Below are 24,481 nucleotides of genomic sequence, written 5' to 3'. Positions count from 1 at the left end.
TTTAGCCAGGTGAAATGTATAAGAGAAGTGCATAATATTTGAGTATTTAGAAATACCGGCTTTATAATTTCTTTTCTCCTAAGTGGTGCATCTTTAGAGTATATTTAGTGTGACTAATTTCCGAGGTCATTTTGACCTTTACTTCCTAGCGCATGAAGTATTATTCTTCTGTAAAGAAGTTCATAGCTTAATGGATAAGGTGTCAGGGAATAAAAAAATGAGACTAAGCAAGAATACTCTGGTTCTTGGGCTCTCCATTATAAATAATGCTCTCATTAAAATTCTGCCTCGGAAGAAAGGCAAGTCCATTAGTCTGGGAGCTAATTTTTACTGGCTCCTCAGATGTATCCATATTAAAAATTCAGCTTTTATAATTGCCAGTCATCAACCACCTAGTCATTGCTGTTCTTGGAGTTTTTAATTATTTACTTCATTTGCATAGACACTCCAATTTATGATCAGCCATTTAGTTATCAAAGGACAGTTTAGTAATTTTTCTTTTGCATTTTTATTTATCCCCTTTGTATTCCTAGGAAAAGCTCTGAGTCAGACTTTGTACCACCAATGAGGCTTACCAGAAAATAAAAACTAGGACCAATTCTGTGAATACTATGTGGAAACCATGGTTACTGATAGAACTTGGACAAATTTGTGTTTTATTAGAACAGATAAAGGCCGCATGTCCACTTTAAATACGCTATCTCTGATTTCGGCATAATGGTTTATGTGAAAATATCTAATAGCACACTGATGCCAATAGTGCTTATTTTCTGTAATTTCCTTTTGGGAATGGATCTTTTCAGGAAAATAATAACAAAAATGGCATATTGAGTGACTAAAATATAGTCACATGTTATTTGTCATTCCAATATTTTCATGATCTCTTGTTCAGAATCTGTGTCATTGTTTCCATTTCCAATGATAAGATTGGATGAGTTTGTAAATTGACTATCCTTACTGTTATAGAAGCCAATGATGGTTATGGGAATGAATTCTACAATCCATCTTCATACCATAGAACATACTCTGTGATAATGCATGTCTTCTATACAGATTGGATGTTCTCTCATAATTTTCCAAAAGAGAAAAAAAAAACATAATTGAGACTTAAGCTCCAATTTAAATTCTATTTACAAAGGTATGCATTATTTTTTATGGTTTTGCATCCTCTTCTCCAAGTAAATACTGTCTTTCCATTACTGAAGAATGTTTTATACTATCTCTTTTTCCCACTTGTAGCTAATGTGGGTGTTAACATGTAGTGGTAATTATGTGAAAGAGTGAGAGAGAAAGAAAGGAGCCAGGACAAACAAACAGAAACACCAAAATGGCATTTATTTAGAACATTTGATAGCAGAAAAAGTATTTCAACAAAGTACTGGAAAGGTGCATCTTGAAGAGACTCTGATGTATTCAACTCCAGAGAGATATTTTTACTTCTATATCTTTACAATAGCACTGCCATAACTAGTTGTGTTTTTTTTCCAGAAAGAAATACACCCATATGCCTATGTGCAAAAAATTCACTTTTCTTATCTTTGCCCAGGTTTTGAGTTCATTTTATAAATTTTCTTAATAATAGATTCTTACCTGAATCACTCCTAATTTAGGCAATGTGCACCTTCAATTTTTAATGTGGACAGGTGTCACAGATATTTTGGTGGTACACCTGGAATACAACTGAGCCTCTCCCAAACCTAATCATATCCTCCTTACAACATTTGATATTCACAGAAAGTCCACTAGTAAAACTAACATTTCTATTGAGTGCCACCCAATGTTGAAAACAATATACATATTTTCTAAAACAGTGGAATATGGAAAAGATTTCATTTCTCCCCCTAAGAAGCAACTCAGTTATTGAACACAACCATTGCTTTGTCTATCATCTGTGTTCTGCTACTGGCTCTGACAGCAATAGAAGTGATTGATTTATAATCACTTGGTCTTATTGCTCTCGCTTCTTCAGCACTATCTGGAGGCTTTCTTCACACACAATGCTGAAAAGTTAACGTGAATGGAGCCAAATAGCACCACCTGGATAGTGAGAATTGATTACTGAGTCTTCCTGTGCCACAAGACTTCAGTGCTATTGTGTCCAAAGCCCCTGGTGTGCAATCTACAGAAAACCCCCAGAGAGCAGAGTAGGTGAAGGACAACAGTATAACAAAGGATGACAGATCCGAAAATTACAAAATCACTCCTTCCCAATGCAGACAAACTTAGTACCTAAAAATAATTTTTCCCTGAAAACTTGACATCAAAGAATAATTTTGATTTATTTTCATTTCTGCTTTTCTATTTCTCATTTTCAATAAGACATCCATCTAAATTCACCCAGTTATCAATACAGGTTTTATCATGTTCCACTTCTATAATATAGAGATTATGCTTTCTCCCTTGTGCTATCCTTTTTCTGCATATTTTAAAAATATTTTATGGCAGTTTTTGAGTTTACTTGATATTTCAGTAAACACAATATATTTATTGTGTTAGATTTTTTTCCTATAAATATTGCCCTATTCTAGGCACTGAATGAAAAAAAAAAACCCATTAAACTTGTTCACAAAGAGTTCATGCTGAATAAGAAAATGCATGATGACAACTAACATGATAATAAAGATGGAGAATGGATAGGCAGTAATAGAGACATGAATAAATCTTGATGGGGATACTTAATTATAAGTTGGGAGTGAAATGGGGGAGACTAGGAAAGCATCAGGAAAGAGATGGCATTTTGTTCTGTTAAGCTTGAGAAGGATTTTGATGACAAAGGAAGGGTCATGATATTTTAGAAGCAGGAGTTAGTGTGAGATGATGCTTTGTAATTTGGGGCACACTTAAGGTGCTCTTTATGACTGTAACTCAGGTATATTTTAGAACGCTGTATGAAGGTGAGCCAAAAAATGTGGCTAGGGCAAGATTCTAAGATGCCTTAATTTCATGAAGAGTTTTAGACCTTAGTTTTGTAGATGACATGGAATTAACAATTTAAGAACAGATTTAAGAATAGATCCATATTCTAAGAAGATAAATCTGGTGATCATAGGAAGGGAAGATTAAGAAAGTGGACTTTCAAAACACTCTCTCTCTCTCTCCTAGAAATAAATAAAAATATTAAAAAAAAATAATAATACAGCTCCACTGATTATTTTTAATTTAAAAAATTTTAATGTTTATTTTATTTTTGAGAGAGAGAGATAATAGTGTGAGTGGGGGTGGGGCAGTGAGAAAGGGAGACCGAATCTGAAGCAGGCTTTTGGCTCTAAGCTATCAGCACAGAGCCTGGCACGGGGCTCAAACTCACCAACTGTGAGATCATGAACTGAGCCGAAGTCGGTGGCTTAACTGACTGAGCCACCCATTTTCTTTGATAATATTATACATCCTGAAATAGTTAAGGTCCTCGTTAAAATATGAAACACTCTCTGAAGGCTAGATGTAATGAATCACTCATTCTCCATTAAATCAGGAGACTTTGTTTTAGTCTTTGAAACATCACTCTGGTCTTGTCAAGAGAACTGATAATAACTTCATTTTGTTTGAGTCANCGGGGCTCGAACCCACGAACTGCGAGATCATGACCTAAGTGAAAGTCGGACGCTTAACAGACTAAGCCACCCAGGCGCCCCGGAGCTGTATTATTTTTAAACATTCAAAAATATATCTTTATGCAGTGACACTTCAGAGCTATATTATTACTGAGCATTAAAAAATAGATCTCTATGCAGTGACACGTCTGACAGGCATATTGTGGAATATGCTGGCACTTTCCAGCTTTCTAGCTTTCTCTTTATGTGTTGTTTCTACCTGACTCCAGTCAAGTGAATTTTAATTAGCTTTATTGTCTATTCCATTCTCAAATGCTAACAATTCTCCACACCACTTGTTTCTGCCCTTTCTTCCTTATAAGGTTTTGCTTTTTCCTTCACAATAAAGATTTAGAATGTTATAATAGACAAAAACTCTCCTGATTTTATTAATTTAAAATGATTTATTGTGTACCTACTATATTCCAGTTGTTGATCTAAGTGCTGTGATATAAGATTATAAATGTCAGTTTTATACAACTGACTTACAATAGATTTTAGGTCAAAATCCCTTTGTAATCTTAGAACTTTTTTTTTCTTTTTCACTTAGAGGGAAAGGAAGAAAGAGAGAGAATCCTATGCAGGCTCCATGCTGTCAGTATAGAGCTCTATGCAGGGCTCAGTCTCATAACCATGAGATCATGGTCTGAGCCAAAATCATGAGTTAGACGCTTAACCAACTAATCCACCCAGGCATCCAGGGCTATCTTTTAAAGTTTATTTATTTTTGAGAATGAGATTGGGGGGAAGGGAGGAGGAAGAGAACAAGCTGGGGAGGGACAGAGAGAGAGGAAGACACAGAATCCGAAGCAGGCTCCAGGCTCTGAGCTGTCAGCACAGAGCCCGACATGGGGTTCAAACCCATGAACCATGAGATCATGACCTGAGTTTTGAAGTCTGACACTTCACTGACTGAGCGACCCAAACACCCCCACCCAGGGCTATTTTTAAAGATAATCAAAAGTCACTGGTTTAACTATGGTTAAGTGTGTTAGTGGTGTAGCACTTAAGAAAATGGTTTTGGAGTGAGACAGATATGATATTTAAGTGCTGATTCTAATCTTATTAGCTGAGTGTAGGAGGGGAAGTTACCTTAACTCCTTAAATCTCAACTTTCTCATCAGCAAAAGGATAATACTGGTACCAAAAACTTACAGGCTTATTGTAAGAATCACATGGGATAAATATTTAAAGCTCTTAGGATAGTGGCAATTCTAGGTACTAGGAGAATACTATTAAATTTTCATCTTTCAGAAGAAAAATTGAATTAAAAAATGTGTACCTTCTAAAGTAATAATATAAAAACTGTATTAAATAGTCCTTTACTTTGGGGCATATTTTCTTTTTAATTCAAGCCATAGTTATTACTTGTGTAAAACACAAATCAGCTGTATTACTGCACAGAGTATTTAAACATCTTCAGTGAATTTACAGAATTCTGTTTAATAGCAGTTACAGGCTAGAAAATTGCCAGGGGGCCCATTAAAACTAATTCAAATCACTATATCAAATGGACAGCTGAAATTTGTTCATTTGTTTATATCTGGTTTCTGTAATTCAGTTAGTAGGTCAACTAACAATTTAATTGCAAAGACTGTGAACTGAGGAAAACTTTATCAAATAACTTTCAGGAATTAAATGATGAAATCCAAAAGACCCTATATATGCAATCAAGAATATGGCAGAATAATACATAAACAATGCTGAGGTCTTGGAATTAGACCTGAGCATTGTTTCTGGAGAAATATCTATAGGGTTATGCACTGATGACTTCCAAGAAATGGATTTTAGTACCTTAAATGAGTTAATTTTCAGAGCAATGTAGTAAGTGCTCACAATATTTTATAGCTAGTACCAGTCTTTAAATTTATACTAATGCTATATGATAAGCTATCTTATACAGAGTTACACTTATATCTACAGACATATTTTGAAACATGGAAGGATACATGTTTATACAGTTCTTCAACATGTTGGTTTTTTCTTTTACCAATATATCTTGAATATTTTCCTTAAATTTAATACACATGACTCTACATTATTCAATGACTACATAGTACTACACTGCATTTATTCTCTACATTCACTTAACAAGTATTTATTGAGCAACTACTATAGATTAGGTATTATTTGACAAACTGGGGATACGTAAATGAACAAAGGAGTCCACAATTCCTCTTCTCATGGGAAAGATTTTAGTGAGAAGACACAGATAATAACCATGACAAATAAGTAATCTGTATATCATTAAAAGGTGACAAATGATATTTTAAAACTGGAGCAGTGGTAATAGAAAATATAAGGATGAGTGAGAAAGTAGGTGTCTTAAATAGGGTAGTCTGGCATGGCTTCACTAAGGTGGTGACACTTGAAAAAGAACTAGAAACGGGTGACAGAACAAGCCATGTACATATTTATGGGAGGTGGTTTCAGGAAAAGAAAAGATAAAACATTGATACAAAGGCTATGAGGCAATTATATGGCTGACATGTTCTAGAAATATAAAGGCAACCAATATGGCTAGAGAAGAACCTGCAAGAACTATCCAGTATGGTACTCACTAATCACATGTGGCTATTGAGCTAATGCAATTTGAGATGCAGTGTAAAATAAAAAGATAAAAATGTCATTAAAATATGTCAACTATGTGTTGAAATGATAATATATGTGATACACTGGGTTAAATATAATATGTCATCAAATTAATTTCGTTTGTTTTTTACTTTTTTAATGTGGAACTAACAATTTTAAAATTGTATGTGATTCACATTACATATGAGTCAGTGCTGAGCTAGAGGAAATATATGAGGTGTAGTCAGAAAAAGATGGAAAGGGAAGATCATGCAGGTCACTGGACACATACTGGCTCCCATTTTATAAAATGGTGAGACTGGACATACTAGTAAATGATTAGATTTATGTTTTGCAGAAATCACTCTGATAGTCATGTCCAGAATAAACTTTAAGGGAACAGAGAATGAAATACGAACAACAGTTAGAAGGCTACTACAACAAGAGAGGTAGTACCAACAATATTTTGTAATGAATTGGATGTGGAACCAGAAGAAGAGAGGAGTAAACAACAACAACAGCAACTTCTAGTTCCTTGGTCTGACCATCGGGAAGGATAGTATTACCATCAGTTGATATGGGCAATATGGTAGGAAACGCAGGTTTGGGGAAGTTGTAGTGAAGCGGAACTTAGTTCTGAATCTTACTTAAGGTTAATATGCCTTCTAACTGTTAAAATCGAAATGTTGAAGGGGCACCTGTGTGGCATAGTTGGTTAAGCATCTGACTCTTGATTTTGATGCAGGTCATGATCTCATGGTTCACAAGATCAAGCCCCACATCAGGCTCTGGGCTGACAGCATGGAGCCTGCTTGGGATTCTCTCTCTTCCCTTCTCTCTCTGCCTCTACCTCTCCCCAGCTCGTTCACTCGCTCGCTCGCTCTCTCTCTCTCATACACACACACACACACACACACTTTCCAAAATAAATAAATAGATAAACATTTACCAAAAAAGGAAATGTTGAGAAAGCATTCGGACATATCAGTGTAGATATCAGAGAAAAATTATATTCAGTACATCAATCTTTCCTCTGAATTCTACACTGTGTGTGTAAATTTGGAGTCATCAACATATAGGTCTTGGTATTGAAAGAGATAGAATGTATGAAATCATCAGAGGGATAAGTATAAAGAAGAAGAGGCCTAAGATTGACCTTTCCAGGACTCTATCGCTAAGAGAAGCCAAGAAAAAAGACAGAATAGAAGGCCGAGTAGATATGTATAAATTTTTATAAGTGGATGAATGTTACAGGGAATGACTGTTTAAGTTTTCATTTGGTGGCCTTGGTTTTTCTAGTGAAATAAAAACAGAGACATTAGATGAAAGTAAAGAAAAAGAGAAGACTGTTGGAGATTCTTTCAGGAGAGAAGGCTGTTGGAGATTCTTTCAGGAGAGAAAGGATAGTAAATAATTGCTGGGCTTCATTAAGGACTCACTGAGCTTTAAAGTAAGGTCATTCAGCATAGTTCTGTGTCTTTTCTCAGCCATATTTAACTGCATATGAATAGGCAGAGTTTGCAGAAATTTGGATGTAATTTAAGTAAGCTGAATAGGAGAACAGAGGGATTATCAGGCAAGATACAGTAAAAGTGATGGTTCAGGGTAATTTTAGGTCCTGGATCAATGAAAGGAGTGTTGTCAAGATATTCTGTAGAGAGGATGTTTGTGGCAATTCCAATTAAACTACATTCATGAAGTGAGTGATTGAGGTAGAGTGTAGGATGATAAAGGTAGGTGTGGGAAGAAGTCAAGAAACTGAGAGGTCATGGTGTTGGATCAATTATCTATATGTGTATATATATGTAAATCACAAGTTCTATAGAAGTAGAATTACAGAAATTGACTGTAGGAAAGAAGCTAGTTCATTCAGGAACTAAGAGGGAATTTCAGGGTAAGGGATGGCAGGTGGTACTGGCTTTAGATGTGGCAACAAAGAATAGGAAACCTATCATACTTCCAGCCACAATGGAGAAAGAATGAGGGAGTAAAATTAGCCATCAATTGACAGGGCTACAGGGGAATTGGTGTCTTAAGGGCATATCTGTGTTTTCTAATAATAGATTTTGCCAATGCTGAACAGTGAATTCCAGAAGTTACAGTAGATGGATTTTAGGAATTTTACAAATGTGAGAGAAGAGAACTACATAGATACAGCATCCTTTATTGTGCATTTACCACTAATGAACAATTGGAATGTTTCCAATTTTTTACTTTTACCAACAATGTTAAGGTGAAGGCCCTTGGAAAATGGAACTTCTGGGTATAAAATGTGTCTAAGTAAATTTTAATAGCATTGCCAAATACTGTACCAATTGATACTATAAACAATGATGAATATGAAAGCCAGTTTCCTAACCCACTTAGAATAAGCACTGAGTATTATCAAACTTTTAATTTCTGCTGATATGACAAGCAAAAACAATAATCTCATTGTTTTATTACACTTTTGACTGCTGATGTTGATCATATTTTCATATTTATTATTCTAAGTATTTCTGTTGATGTCTTTTGCCTAATATCTAATAGGTTCATTAGATATAGTTGACATAAAATAAACTAGACATGATTAAAGAAAAAAAACTGAATAATTTTGACAGTGAATACACCTGTGTAACTATCACTACATTCAAGATAATGAATGGATCCGTAGCCCACAAAGTTTCCACATACCCCTTGGTAGTTTGACTCTCTTTTCCCTCCTCACTCCACTTCCTTCAGGAAAACACTGATCTGTTTTCTGTCTGGAAAGTTTGCTTTTCTTAGTGTTTTTATAAAAATAGAAGGTACTCTTTGTGTCTTGATTCTTTTATTCAAAAAATTATTTTGAGATCCATCATGTTGTCATGTATTGAAAATCCATTTTTAAATGAAAAAAATCTTACTCCTAAACAGTACTGTGTTAGATGAATACACCACAATTTATCTGTTCTATTGTTGATGAACATTTGAGTTTGTAGGTTTTGGCTATTACCAGAAGGCTGTTATGCATACGTAAGTAGAAGTTCTTGTATAAACATAAATATTCCTTTCACTTGAATAAAACCTCAGAATGGAATAGTTGGATAATACGGTAGGTAAATGTTTATCTTAAGAAACTGCTCAACTGTTTCTTGAAGAGATTTTTCTGTCACTGATTTCTAATTCAATAACACTAAAGTCAGAGAATGTACTCTGTATGAACTGAATCCACTGAAATTTTTGAGGCTTGCCTTAAGGCCCACAATATGGTCTCTCTGTAAATATTCAATGTGCATTTGAAAATATGTGTATACTGCTGTTTTTAGATATACTGTTCTATAAATATCAATTCAGTCAGTTTGTTAGATAAAAGTATTAAAGGCTACTATATCCTTGCTGATTTTCTCTCTGTTTTATCAATTATTAAAATAGAGGTATTGAAATCTCTGACTATGGATTCATCTATTTTTACTTGCAGTTCTATCAGATTTTGCTTTATGATTTTGAAGATTTTTTTTTACTAGATGAACATATTTTGACTTGTTATATACTCTTGATTAATTGATCTTTTTATCATTATGAAATGACTTTTTTAATTCTTAATGATACTCTTTTCTGTGAAATCTACTTTGATTTTAATATAGGAACTTCAGCTTTATTTGGGTTATCTTCAAATGATATTTATTTTCTCATTCCTTTCCTTTTAACAGATTGTGCCTTTATATTTAAGTTGGGTTTATGAAGACAGCATATAGCTGGGTCTTGATTTCTATCCAATCTGACCATGTCTACTTTCAATAGGTACCTTGTTTGGTATCGGGAGTGACTTGTCCCCTTATTCTGGCCCTGGTATGATGATTGCACCTTGTGAAGGAACTTATTGTGGGATCTTCTTCTTTTGATTATGGGAACAGACATCGTGTCTCTGGTAGGTCCTGTTTTCCTCCACACTTCCCATGAGCTATGAACACGCTAATGACCCTTACTCATAAAAGATTGACCTTTACATGTACAATTCTGTATCTACCATTGTGTTAGTCCAAGATGTTCACACAGCTCAACATGTAAATCAACTAACCAAAAATGTTTCTCATGCCCTAGCTATTCAAGAAATCATAGACAAAAAACTAGACACAAAAGTAAATGCACTTGAAGAGGCTATTCTATGTATTGGAAATGAGCTGAACTCTTAAAAGGTATGGTTGGGACTCTGGTGCCATAAAGAATATAACTGGAAAATCAAGTCTTGCCCAGAGACAAAGAGCCTAACTTAGAGAGAAGGAACAGATAAGAGCAGTACATAAGTCACTACATATACCTTTGCTGATAATGTATAGCAGCCCCTTCCCTAAGGCCTACATTCCACAAACACCTTCCCTTACACTGGCAGCTGTGTTGAGGATGGATGAGAGTGTCTACAACTTAACCTATGACTTAATCTTAGTGTTATTAAAGTGTGTATGTTATCCTGTTTTTCACTAAGAACATCTTTTTGTTCTTTTCTTAGTTACTCAACCTCACTATACTTGGGGCAGTTCTGTAAGAATACTTCTGTAAAACCTGTTTCTGTACATTTTCCAAAACATCTTATCACAGAGAACTATCCATTGTAAAAATTCCATTTTCTGATGCCATGTTAATGTTTGACCTACAAATAAAGACACCGAAACCGACAGGGCAGAGATGCCTGCCTGGTGATCAGAAAGAATCTTGGGGCTCTCTCACTCTCTCGCCAACATTGTCCATCCTTCAGGGTCCCCTGGACCTGGCCGGAGCTGGATTTTGCCAGTTACCTTTATGTGTCATCTTGCTATTTGTTTCCTACTTACCCAGCCTATGCTCTGTTCAGTTTTTCCTCCTTTTTGTTCTTTATTCAGATTAAGTAGATTTTATGATTTCATATAATCTACTGTATTGTTCTATTAGCTGTAATTATTTCCTTTAAATTCTAGTGTTTGCTTTAGGGTGTATAGTATACATGTTTCCACAATAATCATCCAGTAATATGTACACTTTCCATATACTTTAGGAACTTTATATAAGTATCCTTTACATTTCTCTCCACACCTCTCTGCTCCTGTTGTCATACATTTAGCTTTCACTCAACATAAACTTCACAATATATTCTCATTGTTTTTGTTTTAAGTAGTCAATTATCTTTTAAAGATTTTTATAAGATGAAAAAATTATATTTACCCATGTAATTACTATCCCATTGCTTTTCATTCTATTATCTAAAACCCTATTTAGGTCTGGAGTTATTTTCCTTCTGACAGAAGAAAACATTTGTTAACTGTTTTGTTTTGTTTTGTTTCTTTAAGTGAAGCTCTCTGGTAAAACATTCTGTCAGCTTTTGTATGTCTGAAAACAACTTTATATTTGACTTTAAAAAAAAGAAAGATATTTTCACTGGATATAGAATTAAACACTGGCAGGGTTTTTGCTTCAGTACTTTAAGGTGCTGCCCCACTGTCATCTCACAGTTTTTGACTGGAACTATGCTGTAATCCATATTTGTATTGCTCTGAATATAGCATGTCTTTTTTTCTCTCTCCCTAGTGTTGTTAATATTTTCCCTTTTTAACTGATTTTGACCAATTTGAGTACAATGTGTGTGATGTAATTTTTTTTTTTTTTATGTTTTATTTATTTCTGAGAGAGAGAGAGAGACAGCATGAACAGGGGAGGGTCAGAGAAAGAGGGAGACACAGAATCTGAAACAGGCTCTGAGCTAGCTGTCAGCACAGAGCCCAATGCAAGGCTCAATCCCACAAACTGTTAGATCATGACCTGAGCCGAAGTTGGACGCTTAACTGATTGAGCCACCCGGGCGCCTTTGTAATTGTCTTTTCCTTAAGCTTGGCATTCTTAAGAAGCTTCTCCTTCCATGAGTTTGTCATTTTCAAAAACCTGATATTATTTTCTTCAAGTATTTCTTTTTTTTCTATCCCAACCTCTTTCAAGAACTGGACTTTCAACTTCTCAAATGAGGGAGTCTGCCATGTGCCATTCCCTAAAAATTCTCTCCAGGAAGTAAGCCGAGGCACTGCTCATGGAGTTCCCGTCATGTGTTCCCTGTCACTCAGCTATGACAGTTCTTTATTGCTCGTTATCCCGTGTCTTGAAAACCAATACATATGCCATGTATTCTTCCACCCTTATCACATTTTAATTGTTATAGTTTAACAGTATATTTCATTTTGGAAAATAATTTTCTTTCTTATATGTAGTATATCAGATACTTGAGAGGTTACTTTGTATTCTATCACTCTAAATTTCTGCCCAACTCTGACTCTCAAAAATGAAATCCTACTGGGATTTTGAATAGTTGTTCTAATTTCCTAAGAAAAATAATTTGGGGGGATTTGACCTCTTTGCAATGCTAAATATTCCAATCCAAGACAAAGAAAACCTTTCTATTCACACAAGTCTTTTTATACATATTTTATAGTTTTATTATTGTAAGTATTACATACTGCTTACTAATTTTATTCCATAAAGTTCATGGTTTTGTGGTTATAAATAGTGCTTTTTCTTTTGTTTTATGGGTTTTTTTGTTTTGTTTTCTGTTTGATATTTGGACATTTAGTAACCCATCATTTTACTGAACTTATTATTTTCAAAAATTATTTCAGTTTATTCTCTTGGGTTTTAGAGGTCATATTTTCCTCATTTAACAATTTTTGCTTCTCTCTTCTCAAACTAAAACAAAGTGAGCTTAACCTCTCATCTCTTGTTCCTTATTCTTTCAACTCTCTAGAGTACTTGAAAAGCCAAGGCATGAAAGTGTACACATAATTTTACTGTATTTTGTGCAAAAAAAGTCAAGATATTTTGGTTACCTGGGCATGCATAAAGAATGTAATTTTTTTTTCTATTTTGTATGTAAGGATTTTATTGTCATGTTATTTCAGATATTAAAAGACAAATTACACAAATACTGTAGAGGGGCTGTTAAGAGTCAAAGCTTCCTGTCTTTACTTGCCACTCTGCTCCATTTAATAGATGAAAATTACTAGACATAAGTATAGTAATTATCTAAACACCAACCAGGGATATCATTGAACTGATTACTTTAAATTACTGTTGAAAGAATCCACTCTAACTAAACAAAACAATAGTGCTTCATTTCACATGAAAATTTCCAGTTTATTGATTTTTCTCTATCAAAACATGTCTTTCTTAAATTATTGCATACTTGGATTTTTTTTTTTTTACAATTTCTCATTCAAAAAGTTTTTAGAATTTAATGTAGGATAGATCAAGAAACATGATCCAAAAGAAGGATGAATGGTTAGAAGGCATTTATTAAGTTGCTTCATTAGTAAGCAAAAGATTTTTTTTTTAAATGAAGACAATATCTTTCTTTTGCTGGCAGCTACTATTGGCACTCAGCCACCCATATTCTAATTTTGTAATTTTTATGCCTCTGTGCTAGGCAGATGTTTATCTAAATCATTTAAATCTCTGTCTTCCTCATTTTAGACACATTTAGTATTAAGAGATGCTCCCTGTGTAACAGCATAGATTAAAAGTTAATTAAGAAGAAGTTAAAGAAGGAGAAAAGTAATTACTTTTTCCATAGGCATTTGTTTCATTTTTGGCAGGTTAAAATTGAGGAAGTGGAATGAAGTCTTAAAAATCCGAAATATTTTAAGAAATCATTATTGTTTGCTTTTTTATATACTGATAAGTGCCAATTTAATTAAGAAAAGTAATCCATTTAATAATGCAGGATGGGCTAATGGATAAAGTAACTCTACTTGTGCAGTAGGATTATTTTATAGAATTGATGATTTTTACATACTATATGCAAATTATCCATTAAAAATGGAAATCACCAATATGTAATTGGAAATTCCATAGGAATTCAAACATTCATGATACAAGAAGATAAATTTGGGGTGTATTTCCTGGAACTTTGAAAATATATAAACTCAAGTTAAAAAAATAAATGTAATGAAATTTTACATATGTAATTTTATGGTACTGTGATTTAATGGGGAGAAATTCTGCTAAATGGCTGCAGAATTTAGGTTTCACATACACGCCCTGTCACTCTCCTTTTATGAACATCTCTTTAACCTTTAAAAATCCCTAGAGCAATTTCATACAGTGGTATTGCTAGGGCAAAAGAATTAGTATATGTATATCATGGATCTCAGAAAAATCTCTAGATTAGGACCAATTATATTCAGCCTTCTCCAATAGAGCACTGCTAACTGCAATATATTTATATTAAATTCTTCATGATAATAAACACTGTAATTATAACTGCAAAATTACTGCCATTAAAAACCATTTTAATCACCTTAAATTTGCAACAACAAAAAAATCTCTTTGGGTTGAAATAATATACATAGCTATATAAGCAAAGAGGAACACAAACACATCCTGAATTAGACATGAATTCTTTGTGAAGAACCCAAGGCTCATCAAAGAAGGCTATGTTCAGCAAAAAGTTATGGAAATAGTAGCTGGATGTTCTCATTTCCATGGGTTTAGTTAATAATTAATTAATTAATAATATGGTCCATTAGACCTCAAAAATATGTTAAGCCTTTTTATTATGTCATTCTCATATTTTTTCTTTTATGTTCTTTGATGCTCTATGAAACACTTGAAAACCTTTTGATAGAAGCAATTATATAAATAAATCCTTGACCTAAGAATTTCCTATGGATTTTCTAATTATCAGTTTGTATTTAGCAATAAAGAGATAAAGGGTTTTAGAATAAGAATAAAAAAGAGGAGGAGGGAAGAAGCTATTTCATTGTTTCATTATTCACCTCCTAGTTCCACTTAGCACCTTAATCAAAACTAAAACATTTATCTCTATCACTAGTGACATTTATGAATACAGCTCAAAGTTTGAAAAGGGATTTTTAAGTTTCATGTAGGTATACAGGATAGGATGATGGAAAGAACAAACTTTGGCATCAATAGACTGATATTCTCATTTCCTGCCTATATGAGTTTGGTCACTTTACTTCTTTGCACTTCTGTTTCAACACTTGTATTGTTGTGATCATTACAAGAGTAAACCTGAATCAGCCTGGACCTTGTTTCTCAATCATTCGTGTGCAATATTGCAATCAGCACTGGGGTGTGTGCCTGGTGCCCTAAGTCAGTTTTCTAGGAATGAATTAACTGGAAATGAGATGGTTCTCCCAGGGACAAGGTCACTCTTTTGCCATGCTCTGGGTTAAATTAAGGGGAAATCAAAAGCAGTGTGACCACACAGAGGTCATACTTCTAGAGAGCCAACTCCTGCTTCAAAGGGTCTGGCACGCAGCAAGTACTAAACACATTCATACCTGGTCTCATTCACAGCACATCTTTGCTTTCCAGCAGCATTAATCAGACATATTTGGTCAGTTCTTACTTAGAACTAAAGAATGTTTAAGTGTAGAGCCTTGACAGTTGTTTTGTTGTGTTCTTTTTTACTTTTTTGTAATGCAAGTGCCTGACTTGATTGCTGAGAAATCCGTTTCAAAGAGGCATTCAATTTAAAGACAAACACATTACCAGCCACACAACTAGATAAAAATCAGGCCTCCCAGTAAGAAGGCTCCTTTATTTCAGAGATCCTGGTTAATTTTGATAACTGACTGACTGTTTGGATTGTTTCCCTTTTGTTTCCATGCTTTAAATCCCCACTCTTATGTTTTAAATTCATCAAAAAAGAGCTAGTTGGAAAATCCTGGCCACTACCCTTGACTCCAATAAAAGCAGAATCCCCACCTCCTCTGGCCAGTGGGGCCGTTTCTCTCTTTTTCCACACCCCACCTTGTTATGTGGCCTCATGTATGCTGTGTAATTTCCAGGTCTTGTAAGTAGTAAACCTTTACTTTTTCAAAGTTTTCTAATGATTGTTGCTGAAAGTCATCTTGCAATCACAATAAGGACTATAACAGCTGGTCCAACCATAACACTGGTTATTGATAGGCTGAGACCGACACAAACACCTAGTTTTCATTTTCCTTTGTTATGGTCTGGTTAAGAAGAGTCAATATGAATTGCAAATTCCTCTTGGTATAAATTAAAACTAAATTTAATTTTAGCTCAAATGGAACTAAATTTGAATCCCTGATTCAATTGGAATAGCTGTCTTCCATATTTTATGTGGTATCCCTACCCATGCTTAAATTATATCTCCCTTTAGTCCTTCAGGTGAAATGATTTGTTTTCTTTAACTTTTCTTTAAGAAACTCTGGCTCTTATGTCTTTGGACATTTTTTCAGTTTGTTGGAACTATAGAACATATGTGTTGTGGTCTCAAACAGGAAAAGGTGGTAGAGCCTATGCAATATTGACTGTGGGCAGAAGATTTTTTGGCATTTTCACAAATGTGGCTTTCAATTTTTTGTCTATGTTTGCCTTTCTGAAGCACACCTCAACTTTATGGCTAGAATATGAAACAAATTTTACAGAAAATCCACTAAGCTATAAAGTTTTTCTTTTTTATTCCAGTATTAGTTCATTTGTTTATTGTTGTTGCTGTTGATGTTATTGGTTTAAGTGGAACTCTGCTATAAGGAGTAAGCAGAGGGGAAGTATGAGAAAAAATAATCAGTTTTGCTTGGAGACTGAGTATCAACATACATAGGTGGAACCAAAGTCTAATTAAAATTGGCAGAAAAGAGTTTTTAATTTACTATTAAAAAAATAACACCTCTTAAAAAAAAACACCCCTTTTGAACTGAATTCATACGCTTGTTATTGTAATATATGATGCAAAGAGGAAAAACTTCTCTAAAAGTACTAATCTCCTTGTCCACTCTAGCACTGTGGACCAGTTATTTCAGTTTACCTTACCCAGCACTTATAATGGACTAAGAGAGACACTAGGTGGAGAAAGATGCCAACCTTATTTTAAGAAGCATTTTAAATTGGTTGCCCTTCTCTACTCCATGTAAAACTAGTTCCACCAACAAAAATGATTTTGCAATAATAAAAAATAAAAATCATTTTTAATTGACATGAATAGAGCTTACATAGTATATTCACATGTTTGAAAACAATATATCAATATGTTTCATTTAATATCAATATACCATATTACAAATCATTCAGGAAAAAAAACGGAAATCTATTTTTTTATTAACTAAATAGGAATATGTTAAAATTAAGTCTGCCTCTTGGGCAAAGTTTATCAACTACATCTAACAACATAGGATTAAAACTCTATGATATGCAGCTGCTTGGAGCCTGACAACAGACTATGAAGGAAAGTGGTAGTAATGTGCATCAGCCCTAAGGCTGATCATCCTCAGAGATGTCATCTGTCAGATTCTGGAAGGCAGATCCCCTGTGGGTATGTCAGTATTCTTGCTGACTCTATTAAATTGCATCTATGTGAACTTCCCCATTGTGGGTCACCTACTTTAGGTGCAAGAAAGGTTCTATCTTGAGATTTTACACTACTCTAAGTACAATTGGAAAAGATCTAATTAGTATGTTGGAGCAGATACAGTACATCATTTAGAAAAGGAAAATGAAAGTTAGCACCCACAAGGGATGAGATATACAAATTTTGAAGTGAACAAGGGGAAGAAAATAGCAAATAAAAAAGCAAATGGGTTTAATACAAGTTTTCTCTCTGAAGCCTCTCTGAATCTGGCCATTTCATCTTCACAGAATGTGCTTCTGCAACTATTCCTTATGTGGAGCAATAGTAAAAGCTTTTCTTGGCAATTCTTCTTGGTCTTCCTTTTTCTACCCTTAGTTTGATAAATGTCTTTTCTTTTTGAGATATTATTCTTTTGCTATAAAATATTTTCAGAGAGAAAAAAACACAATAAGCTGAATAAGAGACTGGCATGTAAAACACTAGCATTAGCAAAATAGTATTGCATGTCGTCCTTGAAAGAGTAACTTCTGGGTGGAGGCCACAAGAGAGGTAATGCTAAATTGTCAGAGATATTCTTGGAGCTAAATTAAAACATAACAAACCATTGTGTCATCAATATTAAAGGGTAAGACACTGCTGTGATTGTACGTTTCAAAAAGTACAGTCAAAACTAGTCCTCAGGGAAACAAGCAAGCTCACTTTTCTGGCATGGCTCAACCTTCTGTATTCTGAACAATTAAAAATAAAGTTTTAGAGAAAAATGAGTAATAATGTTCTACTGGTGACTGTCACGGTTTGGCTCACACCCTATAATCTCATTTGCAGGGTTGAACTTATTTTTTTTCCCTTTTCTCAAAGCCCATAATAACTTTGGTGGAGAAAGAATTTGGTTTATTAACTCTAGGGAGGAAATGGTCTAGTGACAGATAAGGGGAAAAACAGAGAGAAGAGGGGAAAGATGTTTAGTAGTATAGACTACTAAACTTTGAATATCAAGAGATAATGGTGCCTTCAGCCATTTTCAAGAAATGACTCTAACATTAATTCCTTTGTTCTATGGGAATAAATATGTTTCTTTGCAGATTTATTTTGATTGTGAAACAGGATTAAAATTAACCAATTCATTCATAAAAATATATATATGGGTCTTTAAGATTAGTATTAATCAAAGGTAGATAGTCAGAACTAAGGCAGGCAGTGATTGTACTCCAAAACCATATTCTCTTTGAAATGTTATATTCATTTATTCATTTATGTGTACATGCATTTATTCAAAAATGTTTGTTAGGGGAGTAAATCAAGTAGGGGGACCCCAAAGTTCCTTCATCCCTGAAACACAGCAGTACTGAGTCCAGAAGACTTGGAATTCCAGGAATCCAGGCTACAGAGTGAACAAAACATCTCCAGGGGCCCAAGGGGGACAACTTGGTGGGCCATAGGTCCATGATTGTGAACTGGGAGAGATAAAATGGGTGGTATAGACATAGAAAGTAGGTATTCCCTTCTGTGGAGAGAAAAAAGGAAGAGAATGGTTGTGGAAGTGTAGGGTTGTATTTAGACAAGAGAAAAAACACAGACCGTGGAATGGGAAAAAATTGGAGAAAGAACTAATTTCTAACTCATTCCAGAGTTGTGAGGCTCTTTCTGGACTGGAGCCTGCCACCCTTTCTGTGCACCTGGGAAGGAGGGGAGCCAGCCCCAGGCTTGGTAGTGAGCTCAGAGGTCCAGTAGGAGAGAGTTCTCTTCCTTGAGTACTGTAGGAAGAAGGCATATAGCTGCTTCAAGAACCAAAGACCGTGCAGGTGCCTGCCAGCCAGAGGCCCTTTGTCAGCTCGCTGAGCAGAGTAGAACTACCCTGGAACCTGGGTGCACAGAGCAAGATCCTTTAAGACATGAGAGTTTGAATCTCAGCTGAGGGCCTGGGAAGTGCAGGAGACTGTGAGGGACAAACTGCCCAATCACGCCCGGGTGGCACTGTGAGGATAGCCTGAACAGAGTGGTTTGGGTCACCTAGGCTAGGCAGAGAGCTGGGTGTCTTCATTTTCTCCCCCTCACCAAAAGGTGGGGCTCCAGAGAATAGACGGTGGTCCCACAGTCAAGGCCAGGACCTGTCTACACCAAATCATGCCCCTCCATGCCTGATAACCATATCTAATAGATCAAGAATGACACTGACTGAACCAGATAGCTCCTTCTCCAGGCCAGGGCAGCCACCAGTTCAAAGGCACCATCACATATCAGTCCAGCAGTTTTGCATTTTGTGATTTGATTCTTGACTAATTCTTATATGTATATATATATATATATATTTTTTTTTTCTTCCTCTTATTTCTTTCCTTCTCCATTCTGGTTATTCTGGTTATTGGTTTGTTTAAACAGCCATTTAAAATATATTCTTTTTGGGGCACCTGGGTGGCTCAGTTTGTTAAGCATCTGACTTCGGCTTGGGTCAAGAAATAAATCAAAGCCCACTCGGTGAAAGGTCCAAGCCACCACTATGAGTAGGGAGATAATGCAAGCAGAGTCACAACAACAGGGAGCACACAAAACACACTCCAAAAACACCTCCTGAAGGGCCAGGCCCTGGATACTGTATGACTAATAGGTGGGTTGAAAAAAACATAAAAGACAGCAGAAAATCTATTGCTGCGGAAATCAAGGAACTAAGAAACAGTCATGACAAATTAAGAAATGCTGTAAATGAGGTGTAAAATAAACTAAATGCAGTGACAGCAAGGATGAAGGAAGCAGAGGTAGAAATAAGTGAAATAGAAAATAAAACTATGGAAAATGAAGCCAAAAAAAACAAAAAAAGAAAGATAAAATACTAGACAGCAAGGGGATAATTAGAGAACTGAGTGATGCAATGAAGTGTAACAATATCCATATCATAGGAGTTCTAGAAGAACAGTGAGAGAAAGGAGAATTTACTTGAATAAATTACAGTTGAGAACTTCCCTAATCTAGGGAGGAAAATAGGCATCCACATCTAGGAGGCACAGAGAACTCCCTTCAGATTTAGCAACAATAGGTCTTCTCCACAGCATATCATAGTGAAATTGGCAAAATACAAAGATAAAAAGATAATTCTGAGAGCCGCTAGGGACAAATGGGCTTTAAACTACAAAGGCAGGGGCGCCTGGGTGGCTTAGTCGGTTAAGCGTCTGACTTTCGCTTAGGTCATGATCTCGCGGTTTGTGGGTTCGGGCCCCGTGTGGGGCTCTGTGCTGACTGCTAGCTCAGAGCCTGGAGCCTGTTTCAGTCTGTGACTCCCTCTCTCTCTGACCCTCCCCTGCTCACGTTGTCTCTTTCTCTCTCTCCTAGAAATAAAAATAAAAAATTAAAAAAAAAATAAACTACAAAGGCAGACATATAAGGATAATAGCAGACTTGTACCCTAAAACTTGGCAGGCCAGAGGAAGTGGAAGGAAATACTTAATATGCTGAACAGGAAAAATATGCAGCCAAGAATCCTTTAACCAGCAAGGCTGTCATTCAAAATAAAAGGAGAGATAATGACTTCTCAGACAAACAAAACTGAAGGAGTTCATGACCACTAAACCAGCCCTACAAGAGATCCTAAGGGGGACTCTGTAAGTGGAATGTTGCAAAGACCACAAAGGACCAGAGACGTCTCCACAGGTATGAAACCTACAGATAACACAATGACTCCAAAACTATATCTGTCAATAATAACACTGAATGTAAATGGACTAAATGCTCCAATCAAAAGACATAGGGTATTGGATGGATTAAAAAAAAAAGAAAAGACCCATCTATTTGTTGTCTACAAGAAACCCATTCTAGACCTGAGGACACCTTTAGATTGAACGTGAAAGGATGGAAAACTGTCTATCATGCTACTGGATGTCAAAAGAAAGCTGGAGTAACCATACTTATATCAGACAAACTAGATTTTAAACTAAAGTCTGTAACAAGAGATAAAGAAAGGCATCATATGATAAATTATAGAATCTGTCCATCAAGAATAGCTAACAGCTGTAAATGTTTATGCTTCAAACTTGATAGCCCCAAATATATAAATCAACTAATCAGAAACACAAGCAATCTCACTGATAAGAATACAGTAATTGCATGGGACTTGAATACTCCGCTTTCAACAATGGGAAGATCATCTAGGCAGAAAATCAGTAAAGAAACAATGAGCTTGAATGATACACTGGAGAATATGGACTTGACAAATACATTAAAAACTTTTCATCCAAAAGCAGAATACACATTCTTCTCAAGTACACATGGAACATTCTCCAAAACAGATCACACACTAGGTCACCAAATAGCCATCAATTAAAATAAAAGAATTGAGATCATACCATGCATATTTTCAGATCACAATGATTTGAAACTTGAAATCAACCACAAGAATAATTTGGAAAGCCTTCAAATGCATAGAGGTTAAAGAACATCCTAGTAAAGAATGAAAGGGTAAACCAGGCAATTAAAGAAGAAATTTAAATATATATATATTGAAATTGACTAGAATTTCTTTCACTCCTCCTCTTGGTGATAGAGACAGTCATGTTGTTTCTAAGGAAGACAGACCTTTCTTTCCTCCTGAAAAGGAACAAAATATCATAATGCAATTGGTATAAGTTTTGATAATATGGAACATGGAAAAGTATGAAGTAGAGTCATTTTACTGATGCCCTTCAAGAATAAAAAATTCTACCTGAAATATATATAAAGAAAATCTAACAATTATATATTCTTTTTCCCATCAACTCTATTCTTTGATATTGATATAGAACATCCTAAAGCTATTTTCTATATTTTTCAAATGATATTTTCATAAAATATATGTTACCAAAGTATAATTTTGATAAATTTCTTTTTTCTTTTTCCTTGTAATTTGAGGTATGTTATATAACTTCTCTTTAAAAATTAACTCTATGTCAGATAAATCTTACCCTCATGGGATTCTGGCCCTCAGGACTTCCCCCGGCTGTCTCCAGCTTTCTTGCAGTAAACTTACTATGGCTGTGGGGCAGTCTTCTGGTCCCCAGATATCTAACATGGAGCCCATAGAATGTACAACAGCAAAAACTGATTTTGAGACATAGTATAAAAATGGTACTATATGAATGGAAAATATTTCTAATCATATATTTTAAAGATCATGATTTACATCAGTATAAATGTCATCAACTAAGAATAGGAATATATCTATAATCATATATATTTATACCCAGATATAGGTATTTCTAACCAGAATAATTAATTTATATATATGATTTTCTCTAAAAAGGCACTGTCACTTCTGTAATAAAACTAGAGAGGTTATTACAAATTAGGGAGCATAAGAGAGGTTAAAAAACAAAAAGCAGCTTTAGCTTAAAATAATTAGGTAAGGAGGTGAGGCTATCATTATATAATCCAGAACAAAAAAGCCAAGTATTGAAGGAAAAGGAGAGATGTTTCTGCTCAAATGATCAAAAGCAAGACTACCTTTAATACAACCAATCTTAATTTCTTAATTGTTCCTTTCTAGTCACCGAGGCAAGTTTTTTCAAATTTTTGTTAAGTATTTTCACTTTACAAACTATCTAACCTACTAAATTCTCCTTAGATGTTACCAATGGGGAGTAGTGGATAAGAGTGGTATGTTCCTTTCTTAAAAGCCATCTACCAGCCCTGAGCAGCCCCTAGCAGTAACCAGCCTAGTTACAAGCACATTCCAGGAGGAGTCTCAGCTGCCCCAGCCAGCCCCAGTGAGGCGGAGTCCCAGCCACCACTTACTCTCAGGGCTGCCCACACCAAGCCCAGCACCATGGGTAGTCCCACCAGGCCAGAGTAGCCTCATATATGCTATGCCTGCCATAGGGGACAAAAAGGTCATCACAATGAAGGTTTTAGGAACAGTAAAATGGTTCAATGTAAGAAACAGATAATGGTTTCATCAACAGAAATGGCACCAAGGAAGATGTATTTGTGCACCGAACTGCCATAAAGAAGAATAAGCCAGGAAGTACATTCTCAGTATTGGAGATGGAGAGACTGTGGAGTTTGACTTTGCTGAAGGCGAAAAAGGTGTGGAAGTAGCAAATGTGACAGGCTCTGGTGGAGCTCCAGTGCAAGGCAGTAAATATTCATCAGACGATAACCATTACAGAAGCTCTCCACCTGGCAGAGATCCTCCTCCATGTAATTCCCAACAGAATTACCAGAATAATGAGAGTGTGGAAAAGTGGGATTAGAGTGGGCTCCTGAAGGCCAGGCTTAACAGCGCTGGTTCTACTGCAGATGTTTTCCACCTTACTACAGGCAAAGACCTCATGTTCTTTTGGCTTGGACCACAATCTTCCAACCCTCCTGTGCAAGGAGAAATGATGGAAGGCGCTAAGAACCAGGGTGCAAGAGAACAAGACAGACCAGTGAGATAGAATATGCATTGGGATTATAGACCATGATTACCAAAGGGTCCTCCTTGCCAAAGACAACCTAGGGAGGACAGCAATGAACAAGATAAAGAAAATCAAGGAGCGGGGACCCAAGGTCATCAGTCACCTCAACATTGGTACCACTGCAACTTCAATTACCTACAAAGATGCTCAGAAAACTGTGGGATAGCAAAGAGATAACACAGTCAATCCAACAGCTGAGAATTCATCTGCTCCTGAGGATTATCATCTCTAATGTCATCTGGTTTAGTCATCCAAGAGGACGAAATGAAATTCTAGCAATAAGAAATAACAAAAGATTTAAGTTGAAAACTTTATGTGCTTGCTTTTTGCCCATTGAGCAGATAAACAGAACTATCTCCATATCTATGCGTTTTTATTATTTTTACTTAAAGATGTCTTTTCTTTAAACCAACACACCTTTAAAATTTTTTAATTGTTTCATATCTGCTCAAGTTGAGACTTTTAAGAACCTTGTTTTTAAATTTGTAATCAAAATTTATAATTTGAGTTTTTAAAAAAAGTCAACAAATGGCAAACACCTGTTGATAAAAATCTTGAAAAAACGTCATCTACCAAGTTGTCTA

At 35.3% G+C, this 24,481-nt stretch overlaps 1 protein-coding gene and 1 pseudogene across 1 annotated transcript in view; one reads left to right on the top strand and one right to left on the bottom strand.

Annotated features, from left to right (window-relative positions):
- The window catches only part of SPAG16 (sperm associated antigen 16), a 495,050-nt gene that overhangs the window by 314,849 nt on the left and 155,720 nt on the right, over positions 1–24,481 (bottom strand). The window lies entirely within an intron of this gene.
- LOC144218735 (Y-box-binding protein 1 pseudogene) lies at positions 6,107–24,074 on the top strand (annotated as a pseudogene).

The sequence above is a fragment of the Crocuta crocuta genome, unplaced genomic scaffold, assembly GCF_008692635.1.
Source record: "Crocuta crocuta isolate KB4526 unplaced genomic scaffold, BGI_CrCroc_1.0 scaffold229, whole genome shotgun sequence".
Taxonomy (NCBI): domain Eukaryota; kingdom Metazoa; phylum Chordata; class Mammalia; order Carnivora; family Hyaenidae; genus Crocuta; species Crocuta crocuta.
The sequence above is the reverse complement of the archived record's forward strand: the minus strand, read 5'-3'. Positions and strand labels throughout refer to the sequence as shown.